Source organism: Rhipicephalus microplus, chromosome 9 (assembly GCF_043290135.1).
Source record: "Rhipicephalus microplus isolate Deutch F79 chromosome 9, USDA_Rmic, whole genome shotgun sequence".
Lineage (NCBI taxonomy): Eukaryota > Metazoa > Arthropoda > Arachnida > Ixodida > Ixodidae > Rhipicephalus > Rhipicephalus microplus.
The window spans coordinates 20,156,300-20,177,727 of NC_134708.1; the positions used below are offsets into that span (position 1 = coordinate 20,156,300).

A 21,428-nucleotide genomic window follows, 5' to 3' on the forward strand; every position below is an offset into this window, starting at 1 on the left:
AATTTGAGAAGCGGTTGAGAGAAATGAAGGAGGAGCGTTGGGCTAGGAAGGTTTTCAGCTACTTGTAAGTTGTACATGAAGAATGTCGATACAAAATGGAGGAAGTGAACCAGGAAGTTGACTGGTAAATACTAGAGTGTACTAGAATATAAATACTTAGAAAACAGCAGGTGGCAAAACCAAAAAGAACTATCGGTTAAGAAAGTGAAGGAAACGGAGACTGACATGTGGAAAATGGGCATGATTAAGAAGTCCGCACTAGAGATCTATCGAACTTTTAAGCAGGAAATTGCCAAGGAAAGGATCTATGATAATACTCGGGGTAGTTCTCTACTGTTTCAGGCAAGGACGGGAGTACTGCGAACCAAGACATATCGGGCCAAATACGAAAGGGTAGACACAGTATGCAGTACATGTGGAGAGGAAGAAGAAACTGCCGAACACTTGATAATGTTCTGTAAAGGGCTTCACTCTATAGTTCAGGATGATGGCGCAGAGTTTTTCAAAGCACTGGGGTTTAGGGACCGGGAGGGAAAAATAGACTTTAAGCAAGTAGACTTAACTAGAAGAAGGTTATCTGATTGGTGGCTAAAGTCAAGGCACGAGTGAAAATTAAACTCTTCACTCCAAAGTACGAATATTCAAACTCACTTTTTAAGAAAAAATAAATAAATATAGTTTTGGGTTCATTAAGTATTACGGCTTGGTGGCGCTAGCCACCGCCCGATCTAAAGGGTACAGCCATATCCATCCATCCATCCAACCCTCGGATTTCTTGATGCGGAGGGAAACCGCTGTGGCAAAAGTGTGCGCACCACGAAAGCTCACCTCGAAGTGTGATGGAGGGACACAAGACGGTCACCCACGGTAAACACACACGGCGCTGGAAGTGTGTGGCTCTCTGACGTGTGTGTTTTCTTTAACTCGTGTTTTCTTTCGTGTTTTTTTTTACAATATGGCTAGGACACTTCATTGAGTCCGCCCGTTGCAAAGGGTACTTGGCCACATTATTTATCTATCTATCATCACGGCGACGGGCGGTACCAGCTAAGCATTATAGGAGCGAAGCTCCTTAAGGCGTGGGCTGTGCGTCCCCTGTATGTAGCCACCTCTCGTTCAGTTCTAAGTATTACGCTAGCCACCGCCCGATCTAAAGGGTACAGCCTTATCCATCCGTCCGTCCCTCCATCCATCCATACATCCATCCATCCGTCCGTCCGTCCGTCCATCCATCCATCCATCCGTCCGCCCACCGTCCATCCATCCGTCCATCCATCCGTCCATCCATCCATCCATCCATCCATCCGTCCGTCCGTCCGTCCGTCCGTCCAAAAGATGCAAGATGTTATAAACTAGACGGCGGTACGTGTAGTTGATTATGAAAGATGCGAGGTGTTATAAAATAGGAATGATGCCACATATGGCGCGTGTCATCGTTCGATATAGTGCGGCGACGTACGCTAGGGGGAGCGTTGCAATAAAATCGAGTGGGCAAAATGTACGGAGGATTCATGGTTTACCAGGTTTACCTCCGGAGCTTCGCCCACTCATCATCATTCACTTCGTGGATATGGCGGCATTTTTTTAAATCTACGGCCCATAGGAGCGCGTCAGTCGAGAGTTGTTCGAGACCTGCAACTGTGCATTACTGTTTCGGAGGCTATGCAAAGTGTTGCGTTGTTGCACCGTCCGCCACAGGTGACGCTAGCGACGAAGAACACTTTAAAATAAAAGAGAGAAAGAGTAAGGCAGCTGTTTTTCTGCTTATGCGGCAGGCATCTTCCTAGAGGAGGCGTTGTCTGTCACTACGTCACAGAACACCCACTACGTCACTGCGTCCCTGATCGGGACAAGATGGCGGACGCAGGTACACAAACGGCTAACATGCGCCGAAATCGCTTGTTATTTTGCTGTACTTGCGTCATCTATTTATGGACTGCAGTATTGTAGGTCCTCCCGGAGAGACTGCCAACTTTGCCCTTGCACATAATCATTGTTACTCCGCCTACGGCCGCGTCTGCTGCCACCGGGTGGCACGAACCTTTTCGAGGCAAAAGTGTTCGGTTCACCCAATAGCCGCTTAAAACCGGCTTGACTTGGCTGAAAACGTATGAATAGACGGCGATAGAATCGCCGTGTTGGACATTTTTTTGGGGACGTTTAGGTGGTGGGAACGAAAGGTCTAAGGTTCCTCACTAACTTGTGAGGATCTTTACCGTGCAGTGGTTATTTATTTATCCGTGGTCTTTGCTTGGCCGGGAGCCTTATGCATTCGCGAGAACCGCCTCTGCGCATGGATACGTGGTCTCGTTTTGTAATACTGTCTATAAGCAATGTGCTAACGACTTGCCCGATCATGAACACCGTGTGTTATGCTATTTGTGGATGTATGCCGTACGTGTATGTCTGGTAAGTGCGTGTGTAGCGTAAGGATCGATGTGTCGCTTCGGTGAAGTGTATGCTTGCGCCAAAACTTTCATTGAAGCTTCTTCTTGCGTAACTGCGTGAGACAGATACGAAATGCACAAGTTGGAAGCGATGGAATATTACCAGTCGTTCACACGACGTTATTTTCTAAGTGGCTTAAATATGTTGTCGCCGATTACGATAATCGGTTTTCTAAGCTATGTCTTTTCTTGTGGGTGTATACAAAGAAAAAAAAGAAATAAAGTTGAAGATATGCTGGGAGCACTATAAATATTCGCTCAAAATTGCCACCTTAAGCGTCTTCTTAAAATTAAACAGTGCCGCAAGGCAGTCGTGCCTTGCGGTGAAGTGCACGCTGTGTATTGCGGTAAAACATACATATTGCGCGCGCTCGTGTTTAAATTGGAAATGTAGCACTGACATTGGGCCTCGTGTGTGCACCTAAATTGTACACGCGCTATCCTCTGCCTCATCAGTGACGATGCGGCAGTCAGTATCGTCATCATATTCAGCTTGTGTAACAAGCACAGAACAATTTACCTAGTAAAATATATTTTGTGGCAGGCAATTCGCAAGGCATTCAGATGTTAGTTCATTGCAGGATTAATTCAAGATTGTTAAATGGCACGTTCAAATAAACGAAACATGCATATGAGAGGCTTCAGTCGTACTTCAAAATTTGTGCCATGCCTCAAATTGAAAATGATTATAAAGGAAATATGCTAAGGCTGGGTGTAGATTACCATTCACAATTCAGTTACCATTCATATTTTAGAAACTTAGAAAATTTGTAGCTCATGTTTTCCTATCGAGTAAGCACAAAAATAACTGTTGAAGAATGGTCTACAATTACTCACACAGTTTGCAAGAAATAGATCTTTGAAACGTATGTCGTGCCAGAACTAAGTGCAAGGTGGTTAGAGGAAACTGGTTATGACCCGACATAATAGCGCATGTTCGGACGTTTTACATGGGCTGCTTGTTGGCAAAATGGGATGAGAATTAGGTAAGTGCCTGCAGGGATCTGCACCAAGAGACGAAACCTGCTACATCTTTTTCATAAATTTCATTATTTGTGTCAAGCATGCATGCACTCTTCGTTGTGTTCCCTCAGGGAGCAAGTATATGGCATACGCTTGAAATCCATACGTTACCCCTGCAATTTGAAGATGTTATCACAGTAAACATGAACGTGCAATGTAGTTGAAAACGTTGCTGGGCACCAACTTTCTTAACAATCTGAACTCGCTTATACTACAAAAGTTACCACGTGACTTCAGCCAAATAGTTTCTAACTGTTGTGGTTATTGTCAGATAAAAGTAATAATGAGCTAGTTGTGCTTGGACAACAGTCTTGCTTTACTGTGTTAAAATACAGTAATTTAGTACCTGCATATAGAACTGACCACTTAGTTATTTTTTTTATTTGTGGTCCTATTTGTTACAGTTTACTTTCAAAATATTTCATACAAGGTGGTTGAGTTTTAAGTCCATACAGTGGGCAAATTTTATCAGCAGTACCGCATGCTGTACAATCACTTTTACTTCTCCTAGAAAGCATGGTGTTCCACTATTCCGGTATGTCTCGGCTGGGCTTCTCGACCTCGACGACTGTACATGTCAAACAGTTTGCCAAGTGTAACTACTTACTCCCCCATGACTATAAATTTTGTCGAGCCATAATAAATAATTGGCAGTAAGGACCAGTTACAAAACCCTTTTTTTATGAAGTGCTCATTAATTGGGGACCTAACAATTCTGTACATAAACGATGACAGCAACCACTTCTCCACAGATTGAACTATTAGGTTGTACTAATGAAAGCATTAATATAATCAGACTCTTTTTTTTTTGGAAAGTAAATACAATGCATAAATAGTCTTACCAGTCTGTGATTCAATATTGTAGCTAAACTAGCGTTGAAAGCCAGAGTCATTTACAAATGCCATGTGAATTCCTGGAAAGTGCTAGGTAGCTTTATATAAATTGGGGATGTCTGCAAAAATGCAAAAAGCCTACGTTTATGTTGAGCAGAAGTCCAAGTGAACATGCATGCATATGTTCATGAACTAGTTCCCTGTAACATGTGGTGCAACAGCTCTAGCTTAAAAGCTTCAGGCAGCTTTTAAGCTGCTCCAAAAAGATTTTAGTTGCACCAGAAGCTCCGGATATGCCTTTCATGAGTCACGTCACTGTGCCTGTTGAGTCTTTAAAAAAACAGGTTTGAAGGGGATGCTAAAAATTTTTTTTGAAGGGGTGAGTAGCAGAGAGCATTAATTTATTAAAGTCTTCAATTTTATTATGTTAGCTCTGAGGCTTGCAGGTATGTTAAATGAGCATGGTCATATGAGTAACACCTCATAGGTCAATAATTTTTGGGTTGACAGCAAGGTATGAAGAGACAGGATTATGAAAATTGCAGAAGTAGAAGTAATGAAGTTGTCGAGAAGACTTTGTTAACAGTACAATTACAGGCTTCACGCACAATTTGCTTTCCAGCAGGGTGAATTTACTTTTGCTGATGCTTCCGATGACATCATTGCACTTATAAGCACTGGTTTTATGCACTGCACGTGACGATCTTGTTTTTTCAAGGTTTATGTACTGATTAAAAAGTATAGGATCAAGAAACTTACATGCTGTCTTAAGGCATAATCAGGCTCACCATAGAGGTAATTGGTGACATTTTAGTGAGTTGTATGTGGGAGGTCTGTGTACATAACATCATAGTAATCTTGCAATGCTGTAGCTTTATTTGTGTAACGAGTGAAGCTTCTTTTCCTGTTAAAAATTTCTGCCAAGCAAACAAGTTCCAACAGTAGGATTTGCCCTCGGGTAAAGCAGGTGGTAAGAGTGAGCTTATTCAGAAGCCCTTCAAGAGTACCCACTAAAGGAATTAGTACCTATAGGGCAAAAATTCCAGTGCACCAAGAAGGGCAAGGGAGGACGGTGCAGGTTAACATTTCAGGAGGGCATCTTCTGGACATCATCCTTCTCTAGCCACAAGCTTGTATGGCCAATGTTTAGCAGACTCCTACTAACATAAACTAGGTATAAATGTTGCTTCTCTATTGCAAGATGACACACCATATACCTATTGAGAGTCTCCTCACCACAAGCCCTTACATTAGCCTAAAAATATTTTTTTCTACGGTGCCCTTTTTTTGTCGTAAACAGTTTTCTGAAGCAACAATATGCACATTGTGACAGTCTAGCTGGTGACCACAGAGATGGCTCCCGCCATCACGATGTATACTCCACTCAAAATGTAAGACACTGCAAAATCATAGTCCGGTGTGCGTGCATACGACCTTGAACATGCAAGCAGTGACCACTTCTCTTGTGTTCTCTGCACTGGCGCATGCTTGTTGCACACCAGTTCAAGATTGTGACAGTGAAATTAGTTCTGGCAATGCTGTCTCAGAGGTACACCCTTAGGAACACCATGGTGGAGCGAGCAGAGATTCATATCAAATGTAGTAATAAACTGGCAACACCATGGTGATATAAGCACACTTGCATTAATTTATTACATTTTTATTGAGGCAGACATCACACAGCTAAGCCTAGTTGTGATCTCTTTTCATTATTGTCTACATAGTTTTCCCGTTGGTCACAGCACAGGAAGAAAAATTTCTCTGTGGGAGCACCATATTTTAAGCTTGCATGACTCCAATGAAGCACTGTACGAACAGATATATTGAGAATGTCAATACTTCGGGTCCTATAAATGGTGAACTGGTTGTCACATTCAGCCGGTGATCCTGCAGGAGCTTTAGCATATACTCTAGGGTCATTTTGCATCAACAATGCCACATACAATAGTTTAACAATGGTTGTTAATGGGCAAGATGATGCATAGCTTCAGGGAGGTAATTAAGCTAAGGGGGAAAATAATAGATGCCTAAGCACCACTGGAAAAATGAAAAAGCACAGAAAAAGAGCATCGGTCGCAGCTGAACTACAGAAAATATTTACACTGCATCACACATTCGCATCGTCTAGAATTTTCCCTAATAATGTTATACCAACCTGCCTAGCAGCAAGTACTTCCAAGGTAATAAAGTGCAGAATGACACTTGCATAAGACAGGGAACAGGACGCGAGTTAACTGCCATCTATCTTTGTTTGTGCAGGGTGTCTATCAACCTGGGAAAGTCGGGGAATTGGGGCCTTGCTGGAAAACTGCAGGAACTTTGGTAAAACCTGGCTAATTCATGGAAACTGGCGGCAGTCTGTGCCACCATCACAAAAATAAGCATTACCGTTGATCAATAATCAAAAAGTCACTCCTTCGACTGCAACGACAGTGAACAGCTAGAAGAGGCCTAAAAAAAGGCAATGCATAACTGTTTCTTCTTAGTGTACAAACAAAAGGATGCACCGACCAAAATAACACAAAGTTTACAGATGTTTAGGCACCTGATATTGTTCTGAATGACAGCCATAAGAAAGGTACATCGTATTTAAGTATGACTAGGTGCGTGATGTGCGCACCAAAAGTATATGGTCAGCGTTCCATAAATCTTATTGAGTATATGTGCAGCTGTGTGAATGTTCAGGGATTCCAGGTGCTGGCATGATGCAAGCTTGTTTTCTTCGACCAGAACACGGTTGCTTGACCAGTCAATTTGAAAGCCTGTATATTCCGCATGTTCAGCGAAGGCATCCAAGGCCACCCATCATTTGGTGACTTCATTTTGAACTGTTGTGTTGTTTAACTCTTTCATTGAAATCACAGGTCTCATAGACTGACATGTTGTCACACTCGTGGCAGATTACAGTGTAAAGAAGACTACAGAAAGTTCGCTCGGCAGCTTATTCTTCCCATTGACTAAAGCATTCCTTAGCTTCCATGTTGGTACATGCACTATTTTGATGTATGTTCCTTCTACATATCACATATCATATCTGACTTTCCAAGCACAGCATTTCTCACATCGGTAAATTTGTGCATATTTGTCGTGGCCACAAATTCGGCTTGGCTTGAAGGCCTTTTAGTTTGGTGCTTATGTTAGAACTGCCATCACAAGAGGTTTGCTGGGCTATGTTTTGCCTTGTATAATATTATTGCTATTATTATTATTATTGGCGATGCAGCTGCAAACGTCCTCCGCTATGCACTTATTGCAGATATTTCAAGAGTAGCACACTGTCTTCTCATTTCATTTCCTTGAGATGGTGTTATTAAATCCATGAGTATTTTTTATCATTATGTTCATAGAAGAGTACGTAAATGAAGGTAACCAAAACACGCAACTTAGCTTCACAAAAAAAGCCTACTGGCTTTTTCAGCTTGCCTTTGTTGTACATAGCCTAGTCACTCCTCACAACGGTGTTCATGCTGTCTGAGACGCATCTGGAAGCTAAGTTGCATGTTTTGGTTGCTGACAAGGAAGGCTTCTTTTAAACTGTAGATGGCTCTATGTATAATGATAAGGTAGCCACTGGTTTGGAAAAAAGCTGAATAAATCATTTTCTGAGCAACTGCAGCCAATCAATTTATGTGGATGGACATGCATCTTCACTTTCACATGCAAAGTCTGGTGTTCCCCAGGGATCAATCATGGGACCAGTTTTGTTTCTCATTTACATCAACGAAATTGGACATGGTTTGTCATCTACTATCAAATTATTTACATACAACTACATCATTTATAGAAAAATTGACAGTACCCAAGCTAACGAGTCATTATAGTTGGACCCTAATAAACTCGCATTTTGGTGTCACCATGGCAAATTAACACTTCCAAAACGAAGACCATGACGTTTACAAGAGCACATAAAACAGAAATGAGTCAATATGAAATTCAAGCTCTCCCCATTGAAAAAGTATCCCTATTTAAGTATCTTGGAATTCATTTATCTTCTGACCTGCCTTAGAATAAGCGCATCGATATCATAACTAGTGAGGGGTCAAAAGCACTTGGATTTATTCAAAGAAACCTTTACTTGGTGAACTATACCTCTAAAATGCTAGCATACACTACACTTGTCCGTTCAAAGATAGAATGTGCATCCATCATCTAGAACCCACATCAATCATATCTCATCGATTAAGTAGAATTAAAATAAAATGAAGCAGCAGGATTTATCACCAAGTGGTATTCTCGCAACTGCAGCACTACATATATTACGCACTCACTTTCATTACCCCTTCTTGAAAAACGCAGACTGTCGTCACTGTTGTTGCATTTTCGTACATTTTATCATAGTAAATGTGCCTTCATGAAGCTTGTACAAACACACCTCATAATGTTTTGAAACATATTGATCACCAATTCAAAATACACCCTTTTTTGGCACGCACAATTATGTATAAACACTCACCATTACTTCGAAGCACACATCACTGGAACACACTGCCAAGCGACATCGCTTGATTCATTGATCGTGCCACCTTTGTAAACCAATTCAATATTTTCTTGGACATATGACTTACCTATCTGTGTGAGTTTGTAAGTGCATGTATGTGCTTATTTTTACTCTTCTTTCATTGTAAATATATTTCCTCCTTAAAGATGATAGTCTTGCTTGGGATACTCCAATGCAAAAATTTTGGTCTGTCAGCAAAAAGGCTCAAGTACGACCACATCCACAGCATCCACCAGTATTGATCAAGTTTCTGCGTTCATACTTGTACGATTGTCAATAAAAAGCAAACTTTGAGCATATTTGAGGCACAATATCAACACGTCGATATTGTGCACTGTGTTTATTTACACTAGAAAAGGTATAAATAAGTAATTCTAAGCGCTGCAGCTGACAATGCGATGCTTCGCATGGAAAGGCGAGTCTCCTACGCTTTGCTAAGACGATACTGTGCTGCTACCTGTCTTGAAATCTACAAAATATGGCCTCCAAGATTGCACGCATGCTGCGTGCTGCGTGCTCGCTATAACAAAGGCCATCCTTTCGTTTTTTGAAATTACCGCCAGATGGCACTCATGTCTCACGCAACACCTCCAGGATCCCATTCACCAGTTTTCTCGTGCAAAACATCAAATAAATATTTCTGTCTATTCACTCTTTTCAGGCGAAATACAATAGTCTTTCGACGACATTTTTGGTCAAATATGCAGATAGGGGGCAATTTTTTTCATGGCAATTTTCTGTATATATATATTTTTTGCACTATAGCTGTGTCTCTCTTATTGAGTTTTCATTCCTGCCACAATTTTTTTTTCCTTTTGCATCTTTGTCTATGGAACTGTATTTTACATTGTTTACCACTTTAATTTTATAATGGCAATGTTCTGATTTGCAAATTTATTGTATAACTAAAACCCCCTGCATAATGCCTGAATGGGCCTTTAGGGTATATATTAATAAAAAAAAGTGTTGATGCACAAAGCGGGTGACTGAACGAATAAGTTTATGCCCTGTTACTAACGCTTAATCAGGAACATGTAGCGGCAAGTGTGAAAAAAGCAAAAAGGTAAAAACTATCAGTTTTTATTCCAGTGAAGATTCATGTTGCCACTAAGAGCTGTTGTTTCAGAAAAAGACACTTGGTAAATAAATGTTTCAGAGTATATTCAAAGAAATTCGGAGCGTTTGAAGACTTGTGATCCGCTAAGAATTTCTAACTCAGAAGCTATCATCTTATCACTAAGTGAACAACCTTCTTTGTGCCGTAATGCATGCGGTATAGACGTAAAAAATTTATATTATTGTTTGCCCCAATGTGAAGATTTGAAGTGTATAAAGCAGTGCATGAGAGAAGATAATGATGAGTTGTTGTTTCAGTGCCAGTGTGGCATCTCTATTGCGTCGTTTTTAGAGCTCATGCAGGCCACCTAAATTCTACCGTTGTGTCTTGGAAGGGAAATAATTTTGTCCAAAAATCTGATATCTGCATTGAATCATGAATATACCTGTAATTAGTTATATTTTTCTTGGGTATGTAGACGGGCAGCTGCAAAAGCATTTGAATTGGTTATCATCACACGCTGTTTGATATGTCCATGACTTCTTAGTTCTACTGGACATTAACAATTGCTCTTTACTGGTTGCTAATATAAAGAAAGATGTTAAGGAAAACGAAATGTCAGCATTTCACTTTGGAGTTTCAAAAAATTGATGAGCTACAGTTTCTTGATTTAAGACAGGCTTTCGTCAAAGATCACATATATAGCAATACCAACCTAGATTCATAAAGCCAATTCTAAATTTTAATTCTGGCCACTCAAAACCATACAGGGAGTCATTGCATCAACTGTGCTGGGTGCCGCTCTTCAGAAGTTACGCGAGCACCTTATGGCGCATGCATTTGATGCACAAGTTGCTCGCCTTGCAAATTCTGGCTTTCTGGGTGAAGGATTTGCTCCTTGTCGGAAAAACTTATTTCAAAGATCGAGAAGTTTTATCATTGTGATTCAAGTGCACTAGAAATTAGCAAGAAAAAGAGGCAGGCAGTTATCCTATACATACACAGGATAGCACATGGTTTGAAAAATGTTGGTGCTCGTTATTGCATAAACATGTCATTCTCAGCACGTAATAAAGTGCATAATGTGTGTACTTTGGTGGATAGAGCATTGTGTCAGCAGCCAGGGAAAGGGAACAAATGTGTCTCCAGTCATGTCCACAGATATGCTCCTTGCACTACTGGCGTGGTTCATGAGATTCCACTGTCTTGCAGCTGCGAATATTTAGGTGAAATGGGGCATTACATAAGCTAGTGCTTAAGAGAGCATGGGCTAATGCTATCAGATGCTAAAATCACGTCTAATTTGGCAGCTCGTTGTAGGCCATGTGGATGTGTGCTCAGGACTGGGCAGAGATGCCCGAAAAAGTATTCTGGAATGCAGATATCGAAATGCGTGGTTTGGAAGCATAAAATACCGATACTGAGATAAATTTGTAATTCATGTGACAGGATATTTCAGAGATACGTTTGCAAAAAGACAAAAAAGTATTCCAGAATACATATACTAAAATATTTTTGTCTATGTCGGGGATAGTTATACTCCATACAAACATTTGTTATGTGCAGCACATTGAAACTTGCAAATGAAATTGATTTATTATATTTTCGGCATTCTCCGAGTGTCAATAAGGCACTACAAAGGATGCTTACACTGCACATAATTGTTAATAACCACATATTTACAGATATCAGTTGCAATAAAAAACTATGCCATATGAGAGCATCAGTCACACGCATTGTACACTGAAATCCGGAACTCAACAGCAACACTATTAGTTATGCTAGAAGGAGCATAGTTCAAGCGAAGTGCTGGAACCATAAACAAACGAACTTCCAGTTGAAGGTGTAGTGTTTTCTAGAAACATCTTAGAAAAGGCAGAAAGAATTAAGAACGGACAAAACAAGGAATGCGAAAGGAAACTCAAAAAGACCTTTTTCAAATCGCTGTTTGGCCATGCTGGCGTTTTTCAGAAATGCTCTGCAGAAAGAAGTATCGTAGATGGCACATGGCACCAAATTCTCTTTGGGTGGTTTGTGGCTTCCGCAATAAGCTCCAGTTTTTCAAATGGGTGCTGCAAAAGAAAATTGGAAAAAAAACTAGAAAAACAAACGCTACTCATTCGATTGGCATGAGGAAATACATTTAAAAAATGGCGCCCATTGTGCAGTATACAATACTCCTCACAATGAAAATATCTGTGCTAGAATTCAATATAGCAGTATAACATTGTTGTCACGCTGAAGCAGGCCATCATTCAAACACATCATGGGATGTGAGTAGCAAAGCAACTAGCTCGCTTTCAAGAAGGTAGGAGTCAGTTTCGCCCTCAGCAGAAATGTAGAAATGGTGGGTGCATATCTTGCCGTAGACTGCCAAGGTCACAGCAGAAATTTTTTTCCCCATTGTCAACACGTCTCAGCTCATTTACAAAAAAAAAAAAATTAACAAGATATCCGTGTCCTGGATAGTATCGCGATACATGCGATACGCCGTGAAAGTATTTCACTACTGAGATACAGATACATTTTTTAAAAGTGCCTCGATACAGCAATACAGACACTCAAAAGTATCTCTTAAGTACTATTGCGATACTACCCAGCCCTGTGTGTGCCCCACTTGTAGAAAACAAATATCAAATATTGACATGTTGATTAGCGCATGTGTGAAGTAGCCAAAGCATTTTCATTAGATCTAACAACAAGTGCACAAGTATTTCATGTAACACTCGTCTAGATGAAGAACATAAGGTCTTAGAGAAGACATGAATCATTCTGTGTTGTAACAAATGTGTACATGTGCATAGTTTTTATGAGTCAATATTTTCTATATATGTTCTTTCCTTTTCCAAATAAATTTCAGTTGTGAAATCAGCGCTGTGACCCTCTCTGACTGCTTCTAACCCGTTCCTTTGTAAAATATTCTACGGTGAACACTCACCAATTTGCCTAACTCACGATTCTGCATCTTTTATTTACCTATGGAATCGGGGAAGCAGTTGCGGTCTGACAGATTCCTTTTTTCCACCCCATATTCAAACATCAGCGCTTCAAACGCTACCGCAGCTTTTATTGCAGGTGTCTGAGTACTTTGATTGTGCTCCACGTGTCAGAACCCAGAGAAATAAAACACCAACAAGCATGTGTGCATTGTGTAAAAAAGAAAAAGAGAGTGAAAGAAAGGATAAAGTAAATTTTGCTGTACAGTTTCGTTGTCGCGACATTGTTGTTAGTCGTTGTCAAGACAAGGTCGCATAAAATACGTAAGTACTCCTTTTTGCTGAAAAGTATATTTTAGACATATACAAATGAGACGGGGATGCAAATCATTAGTAAATACAGCAGTCTAGATCAAGGTAATCTAATCCAATCCTAAATTGCCTGCAGGCTATAGCCATTATAATGAACTAGAATGTGCTCCAGTAAGCCAACTGGCCGGGCTGTTGCATCCTTGTTTTACGCGAATGCCACGAGATGGCGCCACCTTTACGTTTCATAGCAGCATTGGCTGCACTGTTGGACTATCGCAGGCTCCTTCAAACTTGCAGCTACAGTTGATTTTATTTGTGTGGTTGTGTTCTGGTTGTTCCAAAAACCAAACAGCCAACTTCCTCAGTGCCTGTGTCGCAAGTTTTGTTTTGACCAGATACACACATTTTTTCATATTTACCACATACACTCACAACATTATGAGTGTGTGTGTAAAAATGTGTTCATTTGTTTTATACGAGTGCCTCTTATTTTATTTTTTTACTGCTAAAGTGTTCTTTCCACCGCACATTTTCCAAGAAGACATTATGGTCATGGAGTTTGCTTTTAATCTATGTGAAAAACCTGGAAAAATCACTACATTTGAAAAAATTTAAATTGATAAACACCCTGTTGTGGCTTTGCTAGCAAGTATGTTAGGAAACAGACACATGTGCAGTATGGAAGTGTGCAATGTCACAGTCATGTATTGTCAAGAAACGTCACATACTTACGCTTGAAATACTTTTCTGACCTTCCAAGTTTCAACAGATGTGTCAATGACAGATCACTTCTTTCCTAGGATGAAATGCTTTCAAGAGTCCTATCAGGACCCCTGCCTGTGATCTTTTTCAGGTATTTAATATGAACTGACCTGCCCTAATGCTTGCATACTTACACAACAATCTGTCAAATTTTCCATACACTCTTAACAGCCTGTAAATTCACTCCTAACAATACCCCCTCCACTCTTCCAGTATAGGCCAAAAGGGTGATTATTTACAATACCATGCTTGTGGAACATTACTATCTATGAGTCTTACAATTGTTTGGTGAAAAAAATTAGGGGACCCTCAAGGTTTGAGTAGAACACAACAGTGATATCCTATCCCTAGTGCATACTCCAACCACCTAGTGCATACTTTTTGCAGGGTAACATTGCTTGAAAAGTTCATACTGCAGATTATTACTACGTAATCAATGTTTAAAGTGGCTTGTGCTAGTAAGGGTTTCGCATATAGTTGCAGTCTGCGTAATGGATTTCTAAATGGTGGCTAAGCGAGCTTGTTGATACGTACACATAGTTACTTCGAAGAGCGCAGAGATGGGACACAGGATAGACCACGCAATACAAGTACTGTGTAGTATGCTTTAAACCACGAGCAACTATGTGCATGAAATGTTTTTAAACTTGATATGCACCCAGTACATGGTCCTAAGAGAATACTCCAGTAGCACTTGTGCCTTTTGTTTTTTGTGGCTGCTTTAAACAACGAAGTCATTATGATAATCACACGTTCTGATGGCCAGTGGCAATGCACATTTGTACCATGAAATACTGCGATATTACATATTGTATTGTGAAGCGTGTATACTAGACGCGTGTATTTGTAAAGCATGAAAATTATTTTTGAGCAGGCACGTGGCTTTGTGGTAGAATGCCTGCTTGCCACACAAGCAGCTTGGCTTCTATTCTCACTCAGACCTAGAAGGTTTTATTTGTTATTCTTTTTATTTTCACGTTTTTATATAATAGACCAGATGTAAAGTGAACATGGAGAATTTCATGCACCAAAAAAATGCCAACACTGCAGCTGTACAGGTGGAATCACACTTGTCCAGAGCAGTGGAGCGCATGGCTCTTGTTAGTGACGGCTTCTACGTCACCTTAGCTACATGCTTCTGTTCACGCTTAAATTAACGCACAAAGGCCTAGCACACCGTATGCCATGTTAGATATTCATACGACGTCGGCATTAACATATTTCTGCAGAAAACAGCAACTGAAGCGGTCGGCTGGGTGCTTTAGACAAGTGTGATTCGATCTCCAGAAATATTAAGTGATTTAACACTCCAAATTTAATTTTGTTGTGTTCAATTCAACAGTCATGATTTGCAAAACTGTATATGTTTTAAAAGTTTACTAATGTTTCAAAATGTTAAGTACACCAAAATCAAAGAAAACTTGTGCAACAGTATGATACACAGCATCCGCCCTGGAACATTAAAAGAAAAAAGACTTGAGAAGTTGTGTAGCGCAGCTCCAGGAATGTGCTTGTACCAATGAATACTTACCCTTTCTTAACGGTTCTGTGGATTTCGAGGGCCTGATTATTTCCTACGGCCAATCAATTTTTTTAATGTACATTTCTTTTATGTCACTGGAAAGCTCGTAATTCAGAATATCTAATCACGCATTGGCAACACAAAAAAGGCAATGAAACAGTTTTCACCAACCGTTGTTGCTGATGGAGTCTTATATGCAACACATGTTGAAAACAGTGGCCTACAGCTGTTCACTGCATTGGTACCAAATTCTGCCATGACAGAGTGCATGAGCAAAGTGCTGGAGAAATGGTGTGTGCATGCACTGTGGTTCAATGCAGGTTTTTTGTTGCTGTGGAGGAAGCTCCACTGCTGAGCATCAATTTCTTAACCTTTTGATGGTTAATAGGATGAATGCATCCCACTTTTTCCTCAGTAAAACTTTCTCTGCCACTTTAAGTTGCCATCAGCACAATGCCTTCCAGTTGTGGTGTACCAGAAACATTAAGGAAACTGAGACACTATATATTGCACATTTACAATGCATGTATCAGTGATACGTTCAGTTTAAAATCTTTCATTCTGTTAATATTTTTTTTCAGCCGGTGTCATATTGCGTACCAGGTAGCTAAAGTTTCAAATTTATGGTATTCTTCTGCTCAGATTTTTTAAAGAATTTTAGCATGCAACTATAGATTTTCTTTCTAAATTGCAAAAATTATATCTGCCTAAAATCATTGTGGAAGTGCACTCGAATGAAAAATGATGAAGCAATTCCTCGCATAGCCTAACAACATAGCATACATGCATAACTGTTTTTTCATGTTTGATGGATGCCACAAAACAGCACATTCTTTGATATTTTTTATCATTATGAGGAGAGGCGATGAGACCAAAAGCTGTGGCTAAGACACTGTTGCTAAAATTTCGTGCCAAAGGAAAAATATGGCAAAATCGCTGCTTCATACAGCCAGGAAGCCAAAGAGAACACGAATTTTCAAGATCATCGAATCATGCAAGATATATGAGAAAAGCAAATATGTCACACCTGAATAGAGTTCACGAATATGATGCAGCATTTGTTAACACACTTACAGCATTCAGTGCATTGACACCACGTCAAAGTGGCTTGCCATGATTCATTACCACAATTTTAATTATTTGCGAAAATGCAGGCTTAACTAAGATGTTCGCCCTTATTCATTGGAGATACAAGACAAGACATGCGTAGACACAGCTTCGTTAAATGTGAATGAAAAGCAATATTCTCCTTTTTCTTTATTTTCATATGAATGCGTGCACTCATCTATGCCTGCTGTTTTCTCCTTGTTTTCGACGAGTTTCAATATTATCGCCACCTACCGACCAGACAGACACAAGCTGAAAGGGTACGTGTATGTGAAGACCTTGGGACAGAGCCGCTAGACTCAATGCCACAGGCAGAGGCGCAGAATTGCGTAGAAAATCTGAAATTAAGGTTCACTGCAATTTTTCTCCCACAGTTTTCGAAGTGTTCCTCTGTACTGCTTTCATTGGGCCTTTTTGGGCAAGAAATTTGGCAGCAGAATTACAGCTTAGTGCCCTTATGAGACAATGTGACATGTGTTGCCCCACTTATTCAAAGATGCTTCATGGGTCGATGAGCCACATGCGTCCCACTTTTTTCTCATAAACTGATGGCCATATTTTAGTGAAGATTGCGTCACACTATTTTTAGGCATGAAGTTCTGCAAATTTCTGTTATTATGTGAAAAATATCGATGAATTCACAAAGGGTAAGTTAAATTGCATAATAAGCAAAATTGAAAGTGAGAATGCAATATATATACTATATAATTTTAAGCCAGACTAACGATTGTCTGAGCTGCAGCAGGCAACGTTCAGAAATTCTCCAGAACTCGATACTAAGCTTTTGCCACGAAGCGGTGTAATGGCACAGCTGCTGTGATTTTCAAACACTATTTCAAAATACATATACAACTCAAATTACTCAAGGGAAAGGGAGCTTGACTTTATCATACTTCTACATGTTTCCAAATAAAGATCTATTTACACTTCCTGGCCAGTTAATTGCTGTACCCCTAAACAGACATAAAAGTGAAAACCATGACATTTGGTAGTCTAACAATGGACCTAGGGATTTCAACATCACACCAATGTGATTTGGCATAAGCTGCAAAAGCTTATTCAATCAGTCATACATTGTTACCCTTTTATGCCAGTTTTAACGCGATAGTTTTAAAAATCTCGTGGGCATCGTTGATTGTGAGTGATGAACCTTGTGAGCAACCGGAAAAATCAAGAAAGATGCAAATAAAATAAGTAATAAAAATTTCCCAGTTTGCGGGAGGATTAAGCCCAGGCCGTTTGCATGACAAGCAGGCGTTCTACCGCACAGCCACACATCTGCTTGGAAATTAAGGAAAATAACTTCATCTGCTTGAAAATGCAGTGAAAATAATGTTAGGCTTTACAAACACATGTGTCCTGTATACTTCCTTCACAATTCAATATGTAATATCACAGTAATATTTCTTGATACAAGTGTGCATTGTAATCAGGCATCAGAACATGTGATTATCTTAAGGACATCATAGTTAAAAGGTGGCCAGCCATAACAAAACGCACACATTTTGCTGCACACATTTCCTTCAGACCACATAGTGAGTGCATACCAAGTTCGAAAATATTTCATGCACCAAGTGCTTGAAGTACGCACTAGGGCCAGGGTATCATTATCGTGTTCAATTCTTGAAAGCGAACCTTAAGGGTCGCCCAATTTCCTATGATGCAGCTGTGATATCGGGTTGACGTCAACTGTTGCTAGGTGCCATGCACTGAAGTTGATTTATGCAGCAGCGTCCAGGGCTACCATCCTCACTAGCACCAGCACTTCATACCAGCTTATTGATTCTGGTGTTCCTAATGCTCAAGTTCATGTTTGCATCATTGCACAAGTGCAAACAACTGGTTATATAAACACTTGGAATTCTTCAATGTATGTCTGTGTGTGGAACATTTGGACGTATATTTGGCATAATTTCATGACGTGCCGCTATAAAAAAATCACAACATGGTCACGCTAAGCATGTCTCCGCATGCTTCGCATAATGTCGATTCCGGAGCTACGTGGAATATGCTGAATTTTTCAGAAATATCCTTGGGCAAGACGTACTTTCGGCACGAGTCTTGACATAAGTATGTGTCAGTTTTTTACAAGAAAACGTAACTCTTAGAAATGCCGATTACCATATTTTTAATTGTATAGTCAGTGTACTTAACATTTTAAGCAGTACTTTCTTTTATATTCACACAAAACACAGCTGTAGTGTATGCCTCATAGTTGAGGAAAATGCTGGCAAAGCACAACTTGCACTTTTGCAGTTAAGACGACATAACATAAGGGCCCACTGAACGCTTGTGTTATGCATGGTGTACTACTAAGTTATTACCGTTACTTCGTGCGATCAGGCTGACATTATGATCTGTGCATGATACAGCTCCTCAGCTGCACGGTAGTGATTTTCATTGCAAAGCTGTTTTCTGGCACGACAGGCATGAGAATTTTGGGACAGAATGTGACAACGAGCATGTACGCTAAATCTGAGTGTGCCGTCGATTCAGTCGATCTGTGTATAGGAGCGAAAATTTAGCCAGGTAACGGTAAAAAAGTGACACAGGGAAAAAACGAGGAGCCCTCAAAAATGAGGGCGAGAGAAGTTCAATGTGCGTGTGCCTCCTTCTTTCTCTCTTTTCTTCTCTCTTTCTCTTTGAGAGCTGGCCTTTTTTTTCTTGCTCTGTTCCCTGTTTTATCTTTCCTCTTTGTTTTCTTTTCTGCCTTTGGATGCATCACTTTCTACATTCTTTCCTTTCCAGGTGAAAATACTCCACGGTTTCAGTTCACTTTAACTGAAACCATGGCTCTATACAGCTGGGACTAAGTACAAGCCAACACATTAGCAAAATGTTCCAGTTGGTCCAAGCATGAACCACTCGAGACTGAAAATGAAACCAGCTGGCCTGGAAATGGAATCAGCTGGAATCATTTGTTATAATGAAACCAGTTGGTGTGAATTATTATTATTATTATTATTATTATTATTATTATTATTATTATTATTATTATTATTATTATTATTATTATTATTATTATTATTATTATTATTATTATTATTATTATTATTATTATTATTATTATCTTCCTTATGGCCATTCTATTCATCCCAGAATAGCTGTAGTGCAAGGCAAATAAGTGATAAGGCACATTGCCTTCATGATGGTTTTTTTTTGTACATCTAATGCTGACAACATTTACAGTTAATTGTATGCCAGTACAAGTTTCATTTCAAAAAGGCACAGGGTATTTCAAGCATTGCAAACAACTAAAAAACAGTTTGTGTAAAGCACCGGACATATGCACAACCAAATATTGCTGTGTGCTGCATCGAAGTTTAAACGGGCGGGCACTCCCTTACCTCCTATTGCCTAGCACCTCTCTGCCAGAGGAGGACATGGCACTGCAATTTATAGAAAGGCATAAAGCTACTCTGAAAAGGTCTAACTCCTTTGCCTCATACTGCCATCACCTGATCTTTTGGAGATAAGGTAAGGTTGCATAAAAAACAGGTAGCCGTGCATCAGTCATTCCCTAATACATACCTCCTTCAAAAATCCAAAACATCCCCGGGATGTCCTGTAATGACGAAAATATTCTTGTTTTGTAGGGTGTGCCACAAGACTGGCTGATATATCTGAGTCCATTAAATGCAGTTAAAATATGTAGGTCTTTGTAAGGACATTATAAATACTGCCTTGAACAGTGTAACACTGAAATACAGATTTAATGAGTAAACTACAAATCAAGTGCAATGTTATCAATGCAATAATAATAATAATAATAATAATAATAATAATGAATATATTACTAACATGATTATAATAGTATTGTGGGGTATACACATACAAAGTAACTAATTGCAAGGATTAAAAGGGGGTGCACAGGAAGGCAATGAGGTATATTTATAACAAATTCAATCTAACGAATTCTCCTACTGAGTTGCAAACGAAAGCTGGTCTATTAACACTACAAGGTAGGGCAAAAATAGCAAAACTAAAGATTTTGTTTCAATTAATTCATAGTGACATAAACATCGACACGTCAAAAGTAATTTTTTTGTGTCATTTTAAGTTAACACCTTACAGGAACTCACAAACACATAATAAATACACTTTTAAATCAAGTTGCTATAAATATTCATACTTCCCCAAACTATAAAAGAATGTAAACCAAATAAGTTTTTTTGGTACTGATGCCTCATCTTTCACTGTGTCCTTAGATATGGTACAAGCATCACGCATAACCGAGAGGAGAGAAAACAAAGAAAGGAAGGCAGTATTTGCCGAACAGTATATTAGACAGCGCTTTCTTAAAAATTACATAGAAACTGCAGTTGGGTAAAGATAACTAGATGGCGCTGTACCCCTACTCTCAGATTGGCTGCATGGGGGGCTGTGCCTGGATATGCATAGAATGAGCGGATCTCTCAGTGTCCTTTATAGTCACCATACGTAGTGGATCGTTGGTGGGGCATGAACGAAGCAGAGTGGCGGACACGTTAAAGACGCTTGCGCTCGGCTCCTTTGGCACGCGTCTCATCGGTGTTACCCATGCGTCATCTGCATTCTCAAACGCGATCGAACGCATAGACGCATGCATGGACGGACGCTTCACCCCACTCATCATCAATCACTCCATGAATATGCTGTAATTTTTTTAATTTTCTTTTTTTCTTCTGGAATTTAAAAATTTATTATTATTTTTCCTCATTTTAACTTGCACATATGTTGTAATACCACTACTAATATTATATTCTAACAAAGCTTATTCAGCAGCTAAGTACCTCTATATCACCCTACATTTCATACAACACTACGCAGTATAGATTTAAAACTACGCTTCAAAGTTAGACTCCACTTATTTACTCATAAATTGTGCCATTCTCTTGATGGAGTGATTCAGAGACTGAATTATTTTAGAATTTTCCAACACATTTGACAA

The 21,428-nt window shown here is 39.7% G+C and overlaps 2 long non-coding RNA genes across 2 annotated transcripts; one reads left to right on the plus strand and one right to left on the minus strand.

Moving 5' to 3' along the window:
* The first annotated feature begins 2,180 nt into the window (after positions 1-2,180).
* LOC142771584 (uncharacterized) lies at positions 2,181-9,101 on the plus strand. Its single transcript, XR_012886004.1, has 2 exons — positions 2,181-2,409; positions 6,564-9,101. It is a non-coding gene; the product is annotated as an uncharacterized LOC142771584 (long non-coding RNA).
* A 765-nt stretch (positions 9,102-9,866) lies between these two features.
* LOC119163350 (uncharacterized) lies at positions 9,867-20,217 on the minus strand. Its single transcript, XR_005108698.2, has 3 exons — positions 20,030-20,217; positions 11,791-11,931; positions 9,867-11,071 (listed from the first exon to the last, which is right to left on the minus strand). It is a non-coding gene; the product is annotated as an uncharacterized LOC119163350 (long non-coding RNA).
* Positions 20,218-21,428: the final 1,211 nt, after the last annotated feature.